General features: G+C 29.0%; 1 protein-coding gene across 1 annotated transcript in view; it reads left to right on the top strand.

Annotated features, from left to right (window-relative positions):
- Nucleotides 1–3,327: 3,327 nt before the first annotated feature.
- Nucleotides 3,328–17,375, top strand: part of LOC129959976 (myocyte-specific enhancer factor 2-like) — a 348,098-nt gene continuing 334,050 nt past the window's right edge. The window contains exon 1 of the mRNA XM_056072924.1: nt 3,328–3,413. The gene's annotated coding sequence lies outside the window, so the exon portion shown is untranslated. The remainder of the gene's footprint in view (nt 3,414–17,375) is intronic.

Below are 17,375 nucleotides of genomic sequence, written 5' to 3'. Positions count from 1 at the left end.
AACAAAATTATTTTATTTACGCCTATTGTTAAAATATTAAATTAAGTATATTTTACAAATTTTTATCGTATTTCGAAAACACATTATTACAGTTTTCAGTAAACTACCTTGTAAAATCTATATGACTAGTATCTATAAGCTTTCATAGCTTTGAATTATAAAAATGTTATTCATAGATCCGTAAAAATCTATTTTTCTCAGTAAAAATCTAATAAAGTAAGATTTTGAAGCTATACGATGAAAATTTTGGGACAGAGTTTGTCATTTTGTGCAGTGGCTTAATAATAGGAATGGATATTAACCTTCATCTCATACCCCAAACTGTCACACCACACTAAAATCCATACTATAAATGAGTGAAGAGATATTTAGATAAATTTGCTACGTTACTAAGCATCATCAATGATCATAATTTCTTTTAAGAGAAAAACAGAAATTATCATCCCTTTCCACTCATAAAATTGTAGAAAATAATGTAGAATTTCCACATATTGGCGTATTTCTGCAATAGCATCTCTTAATTAGTCTTTCTTTTTTCATAGAGGAATTTCCATTCTTAATAAAGTTATAACTAACTAAAAATATCTGAAAATTCAAAATTTTATAATCCTTTAAGTACGATTAATATCAGAAACTGAAAACGAAGAATGCATTTAAATGTTTATGCAGCCGAAATGATTTTACAATATTAAAGGCATCCACATTTTTAAGCTTAAAAAAATAATAAAAATTAAATAATTTTTTTTTATTTTTTATTTTTTTATTTTAAGAGTAAAGCACATAAAAAGAATTTATCGAACGGTAGTTTTGCAAACGCTTTTAAACTTAAACCTAAAGAATTATCAACTGAACATTTATATTTCACAATAATTTTTTTAAATTTTCTTTTTACTTCCTGCATTGTTATTGCATTTTTAATGTTTTTTTTATTCTTAGAATAATTAAAGGTTTTCCCACAATAACATCCTATTTAATTATATTATTTTCAAAGCCAAATTAGTTTGCGAAAAATTATCGGTTATAATTATCATCGTTCATATCCTTTTCAATAAAATATTATATGACTTATTACTTTCTCATCATATTGAAATTATCGGTTATAATTATCATCGTTCATATCCTTTTCAATAAAATATTATATGACTTATTACTTTCTCATCATATTGAAATTATCGGTTATAATTATCATCGTTCATATCCTTTTCAATAAAATATTATATGACTTATTACTTTCTCATCATATTGAAATTATTGGTTACCATTACCATTTTAAACTTGAAGTGATTTACAATATCCTCGACTGATTCAAAGCACAAGGCCTCTAAAAAAATATAGTAATTAGTTTTAGAGACAATGAATTTTGTGTAATACATGTGTTTCACCGAGATTTTAACTTTTATTTGCAGTATTTTTCCAACGGCAAATACTTTCCGCTAGAAAGAAGGGTGAATAATTTTCAAGTGGTTTTTCCTTTGACCTTCAAATATTTTGTTTTTTTAATTTGATACACTGTATAGCTTTGAAATGATTATTTTCCTTTATCCTTTTGTTTCTTTACGAATAATCAGATAAGGATTTTATTTTATGCATTTTTACAATATTGACTGTTTGAGGAAAAATAGTTTAATATTTCTTTTTAATTTATAAATTTTAAATTTCTTATAAGACTTTCACTTATAGTAAGAGAAAAAACACCAATCCATGACTTGTGTGAATGATTGTGAAAAAAAAATCAAAACAGTACAGAAGGGCATCTCAGTTTCTTTCAGATTTGTACTCTGTTTTATAGAATACAAAAGTTGTAATAAAAAACTTTGATAAAATAATTTCAAACCGTGGAATTCGAATACCATTTTGTTCAAGAAAACCAGCGAGTTTGGTCTCTCCAAAGCTTTCTCGCACGCTTTGTAATAAAAAATGTTAGGTCTTTCCCCACTCATAAAGGCTGTGAATCTTGAGCAAGGTCTTGAATGTCGCGAGTGCTCATATTTTTATTTTCAGAGCCCTACACATAAAAGTTGTATGTTTTGTAGTACTATTAAGAAAATCAATACTTGTGCATTAATTGCATGGCAATAGCAAACAATTGCTGCGAAATATTGAATTTTTTTTTTAGAATTAGAATATTAGAATTTTTAGAATTAGAATATTCACAGACAGACAGACAGAGAGAAAACATAATTCCAAAAATGTGATTTTCGGATTCATAGATGTTTGATACATGGAGATTCATCAAATTTTCGAGTTCGAATTGTATGGCGATTACATTATTTTACCTTTGTGTACTTCGTAAACGAGAAAGTAAAAAAAGTGATATGATCTTTTAACTATGTATAGTATCACCTTTTTTTTTTTTTTTTTTGAAGAACAAGGGGGGGGGAGGTAATGTAAACAGAACAAACAGAAAGAAAGTGCGAAATAATCACTTAAACTTATTTTGGGTAATCAACAAATAGTTTTAAACGATGGAGAAATGTATGTATATTATTACATTTATTATTTACTGGCTCGAAAATTAGTTTAAAATTTTGGCTGCTCAATAGAGATTAAACTCTGATAGTAAAATATATATTTGAATATTTTCTTTCTGATACTTTTTCCCTCTGAGAGGTTTCCTTATTAAATATATACAGGGTAGCCCAAAAAATGGAACTAGTGTCTATTCCCTGAGCTATTGCAATTAGACACTTATCCACTTAAATTGTTTCAATTAGACCATTGTATGAAACCATTTTGGCTTCTATGGATGTTGGCGATAAAAAGTTTTAAATAAATTAAAGATACTTAAAAGCATTTCATTGTGCAAAAGTGTCTGTCAGTCAGTAAAATGTTTTAGGCTTCCACCTACAATGTTTGTAGAGATATGCTTATTTAAAAATTTAAGGAATCTTATCACTAATTTAGATGGAATATATTTTTATCTTCGAATTTTGATGTAAAAATTCATCATATAGAAATTGGCTGAAAAAAATCAAATTTCATTGGACCTGACTTCAGGAGGAATCAAATTTTCCTTAACTCAGAAATGTAATTTGGGCAGACGAGCATCGTTTTAATAGAGACGGAATTGTCCCTACTGACGATTAATGATAGTGAACAATTGTGACGATTAATAAAAAGTAATCGTTTTATCACTTTTCAAAAGAGGAAAAGAAAGAATTCTTCGCATGAGAGGTTCATCATCAGTAACACTTTTTTATATATATAAATGTGTGATGTGTTTTTTTAGAAACTCTCTAATTAGTTCCGTTTTGTATAATAGTATTTGAAATGAAGACCAATATATTCGTTAGTTATAGATAACATTTTGTCTTAACTCTTTAACAGTACTTCTACTGATGTAGTTGCAACTAGATGATGATTCTCCTCACCTTACGTCAGCTGTAATTCGATGGTGAATGCTGAATTCCTTGGTAAGTGGATTAATTTACATGGATATGTCCTTCTATATCGCCTGAATTGACACCTGTTTATCTTTATTTATGGAGTTGCATACTTTCTTCCATGTTTAACACGTCTTATGCAGACATAGAAGATTTTTGCTTACAAATTCAAGAAGCTTGTCTTGATATTACGTGATAAACTGGTTTTCGCGGATGCATTGTTAGAAAAATGCAACTTTGTTTAAAAGGTGAAGGTGTTCATTTTGAACAAGAATTTTTAAACACTTCAATTAATGTTTTATATGATAATTATACAAAATTTAATAAAAATTATAAATGTTAATTATGCAAATCTATTATGATTCCTCCATTTTAATAACTTTTTGTTATATGTATGTTATCCCTAAAAAATGCAGCGAAAAACTCGCTCAAATATTAATATTCTTAGGAATGGAAAAATGGTCTAAGTAAATAAATATTTACTTATATATATATTTACTTTAATAAATATAAATATTTAATAGATTAATAAATATTTACTTTACTTAATTTATAGATGAGTGTAAGGAAAATATTTTACTCTTAGCATTTTTTTTAACAAGAGGCTGTTTAAAAATTTAATTTTTATGACTTTTTAGTCTCAACATCTACAGAAACCTCAGTATTTTCATACATTTCGAACCACTTTTTTGCACTGCTTTTTCCCCTTTTTTGTGACGCCCTTTATATCTACGCTGTATTTCATGAAAAATATGTTATTTGTATATATTTATAGAAGTTATTATTGTATGTCTAAAAATAAAATAATAAATTCTAGCTGATTTCAGGATTTGAAATAAATAATTCGGAATTAATAAAATCCCCCATTCGCTAAAGTAATGGCAGATGTCCTCGTATGAACTCACTTTTCTGAACAGCCGGATAGAGAGTCTTCTTCTGAACAGATTTTGCTGGAAATTTAAAAAAAAATTAAAAAATTAAAAAAATTAAAAAAAAGACCGTATACTAAATTGCAGCCGTCTATCTTAAAGATTTTTTTAATTATCTGTTTCACAAACAGGCATTTTGTTTTTAGTGTATTTTTCAAACTAATTGGTAGTCTGAAACAATGAAAATTATCAAAATCACGAATTTGAATTTTTTGAAGATTACAATATTTTTTCTATACTTCTTAGCGAGAAAGTAAAAAGGACTAACAGCAACTTATCCTTTCTAGAAATTTATCTTTATTATTTTGTAATCTGAGATATATGATTTCTATGAATCTACATGCAGTATTAATAATCATATTGAAGTCCATTTTTAAGTTATGTGTTTCGATAAATATCACGCAATATCGACAATTTGATTCTTTTACGAATTTGACAATCATGCTTAGAAAATGTAGCTAGTTTTATAGATTCTATAAATATATTTTTGTCGGCAGATGAGTGATTATTATTATTTAACGAAAAATAAATTTAAAAAAAAAAAGAAAAACTGAGAAAAGCACTCTTAAAAATTTAGAAAAATATTCAGTTTTATATCTTTTATAAATATATTTTTATAAAATGTTATTTTCAGATATAGAGCAATTATTTAATTAAAAAAAACGAAATCAAATTTTAAGAAAATTACTTTCATTTTAAAACACTATGCAATAAATGTTCTTTTTTTAAATTCAAACTGGAAATAATCATTTTGCCTCTTAATTTTATCAAATACTTACGAGTCGAAATTTCATCTTAATGGATGCAATTTTTCCGCGTGTATCTTTTGCAGTCACATTAAATACGAAGTTGCCACTTCAGTATCTAAAATGAGCAATGACTGTGTCTAACCGAAAAGTTGCTCATTACTAAAAAGAGTTTTCTGAATCAGTCAACTTCTCGCGAAGCTTTTAACTGCTTCCCGTGAATTTGCGAGTGGTTGCGCTCATCAATAGGTCGTTTAGAGGGCTTAAATGTCTAAACCGTTTACCGAAAGTTGAGAGAGAGAGCAAGAGTACCTCTTGGGATATTACTGTTGTAGTAAATGTTTGATTTATGGATCACAAATGATATTAAGGATTCAATAAATTCTGCCAATCCTCTTTCTTCAATGGAATTTGCAGGTCATTGAAATTAATTCAAGGTTGAATGAATTAGCTCCTTCATTCATGTTGTAAATTTGCTTTCATTTATGATGTTAAAAGAGCAAACGGTCGTCGCAATTGATCTTCAAGTAATTTCATTAGCAACATCGAGTCCTATCTTGTTAACTCGATTTTGATAACCGCAACTTTTTTGGTTTCTGGCGAATGGGAAGCTGACTCCTTTGTACGTACATCTGTTTACTTTTAAATATGATACTGAAAATAGGAATTTTGTTCTCCATTATCTTATGCCTTCAATTTCTTTTTTTTTATTTTGGTACAAAAATGTATTGAATGTTATAATTATTTATATATAAACAAGATATTTTTAATTAATTATTTACGAAATATGAAAATAAGTTTAGGTTCTTGATTATGTTTCGTCAAGGAAAGAAACTTGGAAGCTCGATTCTTTCATTATCTTTTTACTTTTGATATAAGATTTTAATTTAAATATTTCTCATATATGTCTATGCTGTTTAAAGAATATTTTACTTTTTTTGTATTTTTAAATATTAAATTTCATTATTAATTAAAGTCAGATATTAAAAAGAACATGCTTTTTATCTTGTTTTATATTTCTTGTATAATTTCAAAAAAATCCATCAACTTTCGCAAACAAAATTTATTTTTATACAACACAATCTTATATTTCAAGAACTTGACATTTTTTCAAGAACTGAACATTTTTTTTTTGATAAATTTAATTTTTTAATCTTTTTAAGATAAGTTGAATTGATTAAGACTATTTACTGTGTACCTCTTTCATTTTTTTATCAGATACTTTTATTAGAATAATATGAGAACAATTGTCTCTTTTAGTACCATTTTCACCCCAACGTATCAGAAAGTAACTTCTCGCAAAAAAACTAAACTGTACAAAGCTTTAAAGGGAAAAGAAATGAAATTCCAAGTGCATAATTTTTTTTAATTACATAAGCTAACAATAAAATATATCTTAAACAGAATATTTTTTCCCAACATTCAAATAGAAATTTCTACTAATTCTGTGTCTAGTTGCAATAGAGTCACTTGAGCTAGACGTTGAGAACAGTTTTATCGCCATATTGCGGCAAACAACGGAATTATCGTTTCTATTTTGACAGAGGTACAAGATAAGGGGGACGAAAGTCAATTATAAAATTATAGAGAGTTTCCGATTTAGTACGAAAGGACACCTTGTACGCAAAAATGCTAAGAAGAAAATGTGGAAAACGCGCATTTGTTTGGATGCGATTTTTCACACCTGTGATGTAAGAACTCGTGCCAACAGAAGAGTTAATCTTTTCCACAATAAATGGCGATACGATGACGTAGCAGTTAACGTCGTGTCGAAAGTAAAAGTTCTGCTGGTGACTAATTGTTCAGTATTGTTTCTAACGCCTTTCCGTTATAAGAGCATTGGGAATCATGACCAAACGCCTGTGCGTTTTACACATTTTGTTCTTAGAATTATACTTTTTTTTTGTTGTTCTCTATGTATAAACTCCTTGTGTGCCAACAAGTATACCACAAGGCTTACAGATGTCAGTACCCAATTGACAGTAAAATAATTTCAAATATAAGGTCGCAGGCACAAATGCAAAAAAAAAAGAAGAAAGAAAAATAGGGCAAAACAAGTAGATACACAAACAAATGCAAAATGAAACAAAATTGCTCACATAGTAACAGAAACATACAGTAAATGATATAAAACAATTAAAGAAGCATGATTAAATAAAATATTCAAAATACAAATACAAAAGTATATATGCAAATATATGTAGGCAAACACACTGAAGTAAAGTTTAAATCATACGGGGAAAAATACTGTTAATATATGTACAAAAGGAAATGAAAGATGATTTACACTGCACAAAGGCAGATAAAAGAGGAGGCCAAGCTATATTGTTCTTCAGAAGGCAGTTCCTGAGTTTACATCTTTCCGGAGTAAACTTGGTGTATTCAAATATCAAATGCTTGACATCCTGGACTGCACAACTGTAGCACGAACACCTATCAGTCGGCGACAAATTGAATCGTTTTAAATATGCTTTAAAGTTTCCATGCCCAGTCAGAAACTGGATAAGCTTAAAATTTGACTCAAAGTAGTTAGCCTTTAGGCGTCTCTGTATGGACGGAATAAATTCCTTAGTGAGCTGTGCATTAGTGGATGCTTGATATAAAGTATTCCATTCAGATATAACTTTATCTTTAAAGACATTCTTTAAATAAGATTTCGGAATGCTCATAGGAATGGAATTAACTAGTTTTGTCGCTTCTTTGGCAAGCCAGTCGGCGCGTTCATTGCCATAGATTCCTGTATGACCTCTAACAAAAGAAAAGGAAACTTGCATACCTCTGCCTTGAAGAAAACTCAGGTTGGATTGTGTTTTTCGAGGCCGCTGTAAAATTTTGTAATTGACTTTTTTCCGATATCTTGTATCGTTTTCGGGATAGGAAACATTAACTACGTTGTTTGCTCTAGAAGTCACTGCATCCGATTTCATGACGTAGCGTATACTTTACTATACCTAGACACCATGTGTGTGGCTCTAGTTGTCGTTGCTCTCAAGTTTATACAGGATAGAAGGATTTTAGTAGACTCCTAGTATAATAAATATTATAGATAACTTATTGTTCGTGCCACGATAGTGCCTCCTAAATACAATTAGTTAGCAAGGCATTAATTTTGGACTTCACAATTGATTTGATTTCTTTCAGTTGGATTGGTTTACCGTGACATGTTGTCTGAATACAGCCGATATCTGACAAAGTCTGTCTTCAAACGGCAAGTAAAACCAACTATTTACAATGCCAAAAACCAGCTCTGTAGTTGTTGACCAAGTTCGCTGGCAATGAAATGCATTGTCTTGTTTACCCTTTCACTCTTCATTCTTGCATTTTTGTAAACGCTGGTATACTGGAGAAATCGAATTAATGAGATACCGGATTATCGAAAGAACTTTATGTGCAAAAGTACTTCTTAAATGTTTCTGAAATCATTATAAATAAATTGATATGATCTTGTAATAAATAATTGTCTAAGGCTTAAATCTAAGATTTAACATGTTATTATAAATTAAGACAGATCATTAAATTGATTAAGACTTAAATCCTGAAAAACTTTTTTTAATTAACAAGAACTTAAGCGGTAGTATAAAATGCATTATAAAAATTAAACTTAACTATCTGAAAATCAAATATGATGAGAAAAAAACAAAAAAAATATTGAAGAACAAATTGATGACGTTGCAAGATGCAAAGAAAGAAGTATATGCCAATATACATGAATCCTTGCTAAGGAATTTTCGAAATAATTATAAATTTTTCAGATAAATCTTAAAAGTTAATTATCTTCTAATAAGTAAATTCATTTTGTTTTCTGTAAATATCTAAATCTTGAAAATATTTTGTTTGAATTGCTAAAAGATGTATGGAAATAGGAAAAATATAATATATTCTGCTGATCAATAATATTTCAGCTCTAAATGCAAAGAAATATTTGAAACTATGAACGTGCGATTTGAAATTAATTTTTCTAGTAACATAGTGTGGTTTAAAAAAATAAATCGACTTTCAAACTGAATGGTTTTGAAGTTTACGAAAAAAATCATTTAAGCAAATTAAATTATTAAACAATATTTGTATTTCTACCGTGTTTTGCAATTGAAATGATTTGTCATCTCATTTGAATTCATTTTGTTTTTCCAGCCTATAAATTTTATAATTGTAGATTTATCCAATTTTCATTTATGTTTCAGTGTTAATCAAATGCAAGCAAAGTTTAATCTATAAATCATAATAACTAACAGTAGCATTTAAAAAAGATAATTAAAAAACAATATTAACGTTTGAAAAAAAGTAATTACTATAACATTTCGTGTCATGTCTTCAAAGCTATTTAAAAGCAGCTTATGATGTTCGTATAGAAAGTGGTTATAGAAGTAAAAGATATTATTTTCGATACGATATTTTAAAAGATTGATGCATTGTTTGGCAAAAATATAAATAATTATAGTATGTATAATTTCCAATCTTCAAATAGAATTTCCATAATCACAAACTCTTCTAGTTGTGGAGAAAACATGATTTAAACATGATACCAACCATTATTAAAATTGAAACCCTCTAACTATAAATTACTATAAAAATTAATTTTAAGAAATCAATTTCGGGCTGCCATTCTAACTCCAAAATAAGTAATAATCACCAATAAAGCATGGAATTTTATGCTATTTTAGATCCAGTCTTCTTAAAGAAATTATGTTTGTGAATTTCTGAATATGCAAACCCAATCCATGGGCTATAACTTAACGTAATATGTCTTTCACGTTTTCTAATATTACAATGAATTTGTGCCACATTAAACACCCACAGGAACTCATTTGAAACCATATAATCTCAAGTATTACAGGTCTAAATCTCCTGCGAAGCGAAAGAATAGCACCTAGCTAAGCGAAAAGCAATTCGAGCTTCAAAAACGTTCACTTTCTAATCCAAATAACTCAATTCCTGTTTTCCGTGAGATACTCCAGAACACATATGGGAAGAATAGTCCGACAGGACGTTTGGCCTTAACCGGAAGCTGATTCTGGGGGCACCTGGCTTTTTGTTGGGGTTTCCTCCCGCTTACATAATAAAGGAAGAAAAAGTTACTATTGCGTCTCCCACCACTTTCTGAAAGGGACTGGACGAAAACGGAGAAAACAAGCAAGTGGACAACAAGCAACGACAAAACATGAAAAGAAAAGGGAGGAAGGTTTCTTTTTTTTACCGACAGAAGGTACCCTCCAGACCAAGATCTACTGTCAAGGCCGACTGTAATCCCCTTGCCTCATTCCTCAGTGTCACCCCCTTCACCTACTGAATGCTAATATACAAAAGATAAGTCATTGCCCTTTACATAGCCTTATCTCAATGCTGGCTACTTTTTACTTCTGCCAAAATTCACACAGAAGGGCGTATTTTCCTCCATGTATTTTTATTTTGAATCTAAGTCTTAAGTTACTAAATTTGCCTTATGTATATAATACATATAATATGTTATTATTTCAGTGATAAATGATTCATTGTATATTCTAAAATACTCATCAAAAATTTATAATCCCCCACCAAAAAAAAAAAATAATAATAAAGCTAAACCTTCTTTTTGACGTTATTTGCAACAAAATGTAAAAATCAATTTTCCAACATTTTAAATTCATTTTCTTTTCAGCTTCCTTCCCTTAAGCTTTCACTTTAATGGTGTTTTCTTTCGTTTTGTAGGCTTTTATATACAAGATATCATTGCCTGTGGCCTTTGAGTAGTTTTAATGAAATATATCCCCCCCCTTACCTGATAAATTTCATTTTTAATTAAATTATTCTTTGTTACAGAGAAATAAAATATTTAGATCTTTCTTGTTTAATTAGCAAATGAATTTGCTCTTAATATTTGTGTGCTTTAAATGAATTTCTACGATAAAAGCTATTTCTAGCAAATTATCAAAACTCGTGAAGAACAATATTTTCAATAATTAATATTTATTAACATTACTCATCCAACAAAAATGTTTGAAATTAGCAAGTCTTTCTATAATTTCTCATTGATTATGATCTACAGAAAAAAAAATATTTTTCAAAATAATGTTTAAGAATTTCTGGAGAAAATGAAGTTAATATTTCGGATTTATTACAGTTTAAAATACGTTCAAGTTTAAATATATTTGACATGAAACTCATTCGTTTGTTAAAAATTTGCTCGATAGCGAAGACATTTGTGTAGTGATTTTAAAGGAGATTCTTTACTAAAACAACAAGTTAAAAAAATGGCATTTGCAGAAAATGAAGTATTTAAAACAAGTATACAAAAAATTAAATCAATAATTAATTCAGAAAAGCAAATTGTATTATATATATTTCTATATATATATATAAGAAAATTTTTGTTATGAAATTAATACTATACGTGTTTTCTTTTCACAATTTTATCAAAAGATTTCGTTAAATTTGCATGATAATTTTACTCCTTCGCCATTTGTATAAACTGTTTCTAAAACTTACATTTCTTATTCAGGATCAGACAAGAATTTGTTAAAACCAAAACAGTCTAAATTAATAAATAATTTATCTATCTTCTAAAAATACTTGAATTATAGTTTTAACTGTACTGTAAACCGCATTTTAAGTTTTTCATTACTTTATAATTGTAATGTCAGTTACAAAAATTATTAGCTATGTAGTTTACTTTATCACGATAAGATCATTATTATTGAGATGAAATTGATTAGTAGCTGACCTTCAGAACATAAAAACGCATATGATAGTAGCATCAGTTTCGCAATGTCTGTATAGAAAATGTTCTTAACCTTTTAACCATCAACTACGCTCGTATATACTTCGTAAACAGAATTTTATAAATTACTTTTTGCTATTTTATTTAATTTATAACCCCCGCAAAATAAAAATAGTTATGTTCTTTATAGTATTTACATGTTCAAAATTAAATTTGGCATAATTTTTAAAAACTAAAACTATTGAAGAAACATTAAAGATCGTTCTTTCTTTGGACAAAGGCGGGGATTCATCATGTTATGCAGTCTGAAGCTGAAATAAAAATATATTATCACAATTCATTTTGAATTCTAATTTTTTTTCAGTCAGGAGAAGTTATTGAAGTAAAAATAATGCAATTCATTAAATGCAGCTGTTAAGTTCATGTTATACTGTATTTTTGAAATGAAGTTTAACGCATAAATCGATTTCAATTTAATAATTTCCTATTAGGAAACGTCCATATAAGTGCAGTTTGTTTTTTCGTTATTTTATTAATAAATCAGAAATTATCACGCTATTTTAAAATGATTTTTAAATTTCATTTAAGGGCTTCATTCAAATAAAGAAGAACGGAATAGATAATTAACCTGTATCATAATTAACTGAGACATATTATTTTTTACTATACTTCATCTATGTTTATAATTGTCAGTGTGTTGTTTCAATACATTTTCTGCTATGATATTTTGGATTAGATTAGGCTAATTTTCCTTTCCTTTTAATGCAACACTGTATTCTTTCCGAATTGAACTTCGCTATATTTTACTGTCGTCAAATACAGCAGCAATATTGCATTTATCTGCCCAACTTCATCCCAAAACATGTTAGAATAAACAGGTAAAATTAAAGTTTAGCAATATCTCATAAGTAGTAGATGATCAGTATAATATATAAGCTTCGAGCACCTGGATCTTCGAGTTCAAAGTCTAGACAACCACCCAGTCATTACTTATTCCTCTATTACGTAACAAATCTCAAATTGTCTTTGTCTTGTTGTTGTTGATTTATCTGTTCACAGAATCTAACTACTGTTCATTCTTGGATTCAAAATTCCTATGGGCTCTTGCGCATGCGTTAGGAGGCGTTTATTTAGTCAAAAAAGGCGTGATAGGAAAGGTGAAATGAGATGTTTACATTTAGCAATAGAACGTACCATCGCTGAATTATGAGAAATAATAACTGCTTTTTCTGCATACCACCCCTTGTCGAAATGCAGTCTTCGAAACGTGCTAGTCTCGCAATCCTGAAATGAACAGTACCTAAATCGTCATTTTTTAAAAATTATTATTTATTACAGACTTATTCCAAATGATACAACGTATTTACCTGTCTAGTTCTATTTTTAGAGCTTCTTATTTTATGGAATTGCTACAATTTTTTATTTATTTTTTTATCTTCTTAAGATAGGCCTTTCCGACACGTTTTTCTCAAACTAACCTATTTTTATATATATATAAAAAATGGTTGTAAATGTCTGCTTTTATCAAATCATCTTTGATGAAGCTATCTTTGCCGACTTTTTATTAACATATAGAATGCATGTGAGAACTGTTTTTTGAATTTTTGCAAAAAATAAGTGACTACCTCCAGCAAATGCGAGCTGAATATTTTAAAAGATGCATCTCATTATTCGTGTATGAGCCAGACACTGAATCCCATCCCATCACAGACACAGAATCCTTCAGTGATAACGATCACATCACACATATGTAGCACCTTTCTGATAATAGGAATTCTTCTCAGGTTTCGTAGTTCCGATATTTTGGAAAACAAGTTCAGCATGCAAATTTTCAATTATCGTGAATGTTAGTAGGAGCTTTAGGGTCATCATATAAACTTTAACAACTTCGCATGCAATTTATATTCCCATAATTTGATATATGGAAAATTTAATTCAAATCTATTTTCATAGTCTACATTCAAAAGCAATATACAATGTGTCTGAAAGAATAATGTGTATTTGAATAACTGTTGATTCAACCTTTAATAAAATAGGGCACATTTTACTGATTCTAATTAATAAACAATTTGTTGAATATTTCATGATTATGTTTAATGCAAGCATTGATTTTTCATTTTTTAAAATTGCAATCATTACTTCAAAATTATTCTTCTTAATGATGGTTTTAACAATCACCATTATTATAATTAATCGGCATCTTATAATTGTAGAAGACTGCAATTACTTGTGTGACAACTGTGTAATGTTTTCAGTCATAATGTGGATTAATTAGGCTCTTTTTCTATAAGAACATTATGACGTTATATTTATTTGAAACTACTACAGGATATGTGACACCAAGCATTCAAGATATGATTAAGAATGAGGGATGAGAGATAATAACACCTTCCTTAACATGAAAGAATATCTTAACGGAATTCTGCTAAGAAATTGGTAAGGACAAAGAGCTAGGACTGAAATCCGCCACAACCTCCAAAAGGACTTCAGAGATTTTTTTTCTGAGGCTTCATGAGATAAACTGTTCAAAATCAACTTCAATCAACGAGTTGATAGCCTCCATTTAAAGAAAATACATCTAAAGGCTATTTGAGGAGTATGACGCAGTTACCAATTTCCTCGGTTGATTTTCTCAAAAGGGTCAGAACAATAATAGTCAGCAATTCGATAACTAACAAAATATTTCTTTTAACTTTTTTTATACACGAGCGTGAAAGTATTATAATTGTCTAAAAAGAAAAAAAAATCCGAAATCCTGATTTTAGGGAATCTCCATGTTCCAGATTTCACCGAATCTAAAAAAACACATTTTTTTTTAATTATGGCAGTATATTTGTAAACACAATAATTCAGATACTCTTTAATCTAATCGATGAAATTAAGAATGTAATTTTTACCACAAATTTGTAAATTCCTGTTAAATTTTGAACGTAATCCATATCAGAGGAAGTCTGTCTGTCCGGTGAACATGTTAACTATAAAACTTAAAAATTTAGATAAATAAAATTTAGTACACAGGTTTAGCATCTAAAATATAAATCTGTATTAAATTTGGAACCAGTCCATCAGGGGGTTGTCCAATTGCCTTTCTGTACTTTAGCATGCAGGTAAAGGAGATATTAAAAAATGCAGTTACTAAGATATATGAATTCTGTAACTATAACTGTATTTTTGTGTCACGTGTTGGTTTCAATGAGTCTGTAAAAAGGCGTTCAAAATACACATTCGGTTTTCTGGTGCCTGTGTATTAACCGCATTCCAGCAATTAAGCATCAAAAATCACACCCTGATAGACTCTTTCGTAATTATTTTTCGCCATTGGAGGTTCATGATACACATGTAGATTTATTAGAGAATATACAAGAAAGTTTCAGGAAAATCATTTCTGCTGTTTTATATATTGATTTGAACTATGAAATTATGATGTATTTGCTTATAAAAAAAAAGAGTGCATATATTTTTGAACACCCTGTATATTTTGAAAACTGAACATGCGCACGTCTGTTATTTTGATCCTCAACATTGAAACACAGTAAAAGCTGAAAAGTTTAATTAAATTTCAAAATATGAGATTTAAATCTGTTCATGTCAATTCATACATTATATCAAATGTAACATGCATTATTTAATTAATTCAAGCTTAAAATAAATGTCTGATGAAATTCTAATCCGGTCGCTTATTATCTAAGCTGCTAACTGAAGCTATTAGCGGAGTAATTATTAATTTATATATGAATTGAGAAAATTCAGTAGAGGGAAATAAATGATATTTATTCAAGGTCGAACGTAGGATCAAAGTAAATAAGCGCTGATCAAGTAAATATAATAAATCTTTTGTTCTTCCTATAATTAAGAAAATAAAGTGAACTCAAGCAAATATTTTATATATTATAAAAAATTAATATGAGCATAATTCTTGGATATCTTTTCATACTTTATATGTCTATATGGGTGTCTCTTTTTACTTTTTGTACTTACAAAGTATACAAAGAGAAAAAAAACGTTATTATATTTAAAAAAAATCAAATTAACGATTTTAACGGATCGCCACGTTTCAGATTTCCTTGTGCCTGAAAAACACAACTTTTGGAACTATGTCTGTCTGCCTATAAACACGATGGCTCAAAAATGCTTTGAGCTAGACAGATGAAATTGGATATATGGACTTTACATCAAATAAGTAGATCCCTAGTTAATTTGGTCGAAATAGATTCTGAAGAATTCTATCTGTTAAGCTGTCCGAATATAAAGAAACATGGTGACTACAAAGGGTTCACAATTAAATAGGCATAAATAGGCAAAATTTAAAGCACGGATTTAGCATCTACAATGTAGGTTCAATTAAATTTGGAAAACTAAATCCGGCCAAGAGTTGGCCCTTGTCCAACTGTACATCTGCATGCTTGCTATGATTCAAAAACGTAATCCTTAAATACAGTTTAGAATGTGGTCTTGTCATTACAATTGTAGATGTGTCAGATTTTGGTTCGAATCTTTCCGGCAGAATGCGTTTTAAACACATATTCGATTTTCTGGTACTTGTGTATTAAGTACGTGCCAGTGATTAACTATCAAAAATCATCAGTGTCAGTGATAAATCATCAAAAATGGCACCCTAAATTCAGTAAAAATACTAGATTCTTACCAAAAAACGATATTACTATTTTTCGTCTATGGAAGCTGTTAATACACAAGTAAAATTTTTTTTTCTGCGAATGCATGGGCTTTGAAAATAAAGCATTCAGAAAATTCTGAGAATTCCCCACATTCTTAGCCTTGCCAATTCCATCAATTTATGTAGAGAAGGGGAATAGAATAGCACCTTTATTAAAGTGTAGGCGAGAAAGTTTCTTGGAGACCACTTCCAATTGTTTGATTTATTTTGATAATTCGGTTATATTTTCTTTAATTTTGTCATCGAAACAGATTGAGTTTCAATGAAATAATTGAAAACGCTGAATACGAATAACAGAAGATCGGATTAGAAATTGGAGGAAATAGGATTAAAGTATATTTAAAATAAACTCAATGCAAAATGAAAGACAAAGACAAAACTATTTTATCAAAATGTTTTCAAATTCCATTGAGTTTTAAAACGACTTTTTTCCGGAATAATTTAATATAATTGAGTTAACCTAAGATGTAATGAGTGCATTAAGGAACATTAAACTATTTTGTTCCTTAGCATTGTCTGAGAGCGGATGCGTCTTAAAAAATTACGAGGAAGTAGTAAAAACTTCAATCGTACGCGTGCGAAATGTTTGTCCATTAACGTAGCACTATTTGGAAACAGATTGCATCGAGTTAATGTAGCTTTTCTTTCGTAACTTGATACTTTTTTTTCCGAATGATAACTCAGACGTTTTCCTAGACATGAAATCTTAAATAACTGCCGTCATCGCATGCGAGAACAATGACAAAATAATTTCCTTGTCGATTTCAATCACCCACCAGTATAAATTGAAATTTGTCTGAAATTACTTCCGGAACTTCTAAGTCATCTCGTCTTTCCGATCCCGGAACAATAAACATTAATTTCCGCGCATTATTTTCAAAATCACAAAATGGGTCATAAATGTTTTCACTTTGCGAATATCACAAGTTAATTAAACTCTTTTCTTCT

The sequence above is a fragment of the Argiope bruennichi genome, chromosome X2, assembly GCF_947563725.1.
Source record: "Argiope bruennichi chromosome X2, qqArgBrue1.1, whole genome shotgun sequence".
NCBI classification, from domain to species: Eukaryota; Metazoa; Arthropoda; class Arachnida; order Araneae; family Araneidae; genus Argiope; species Argiope bruennichi.
This window is presented reverse-complemented; position numbering and strand designations above follow the sequence as displayed.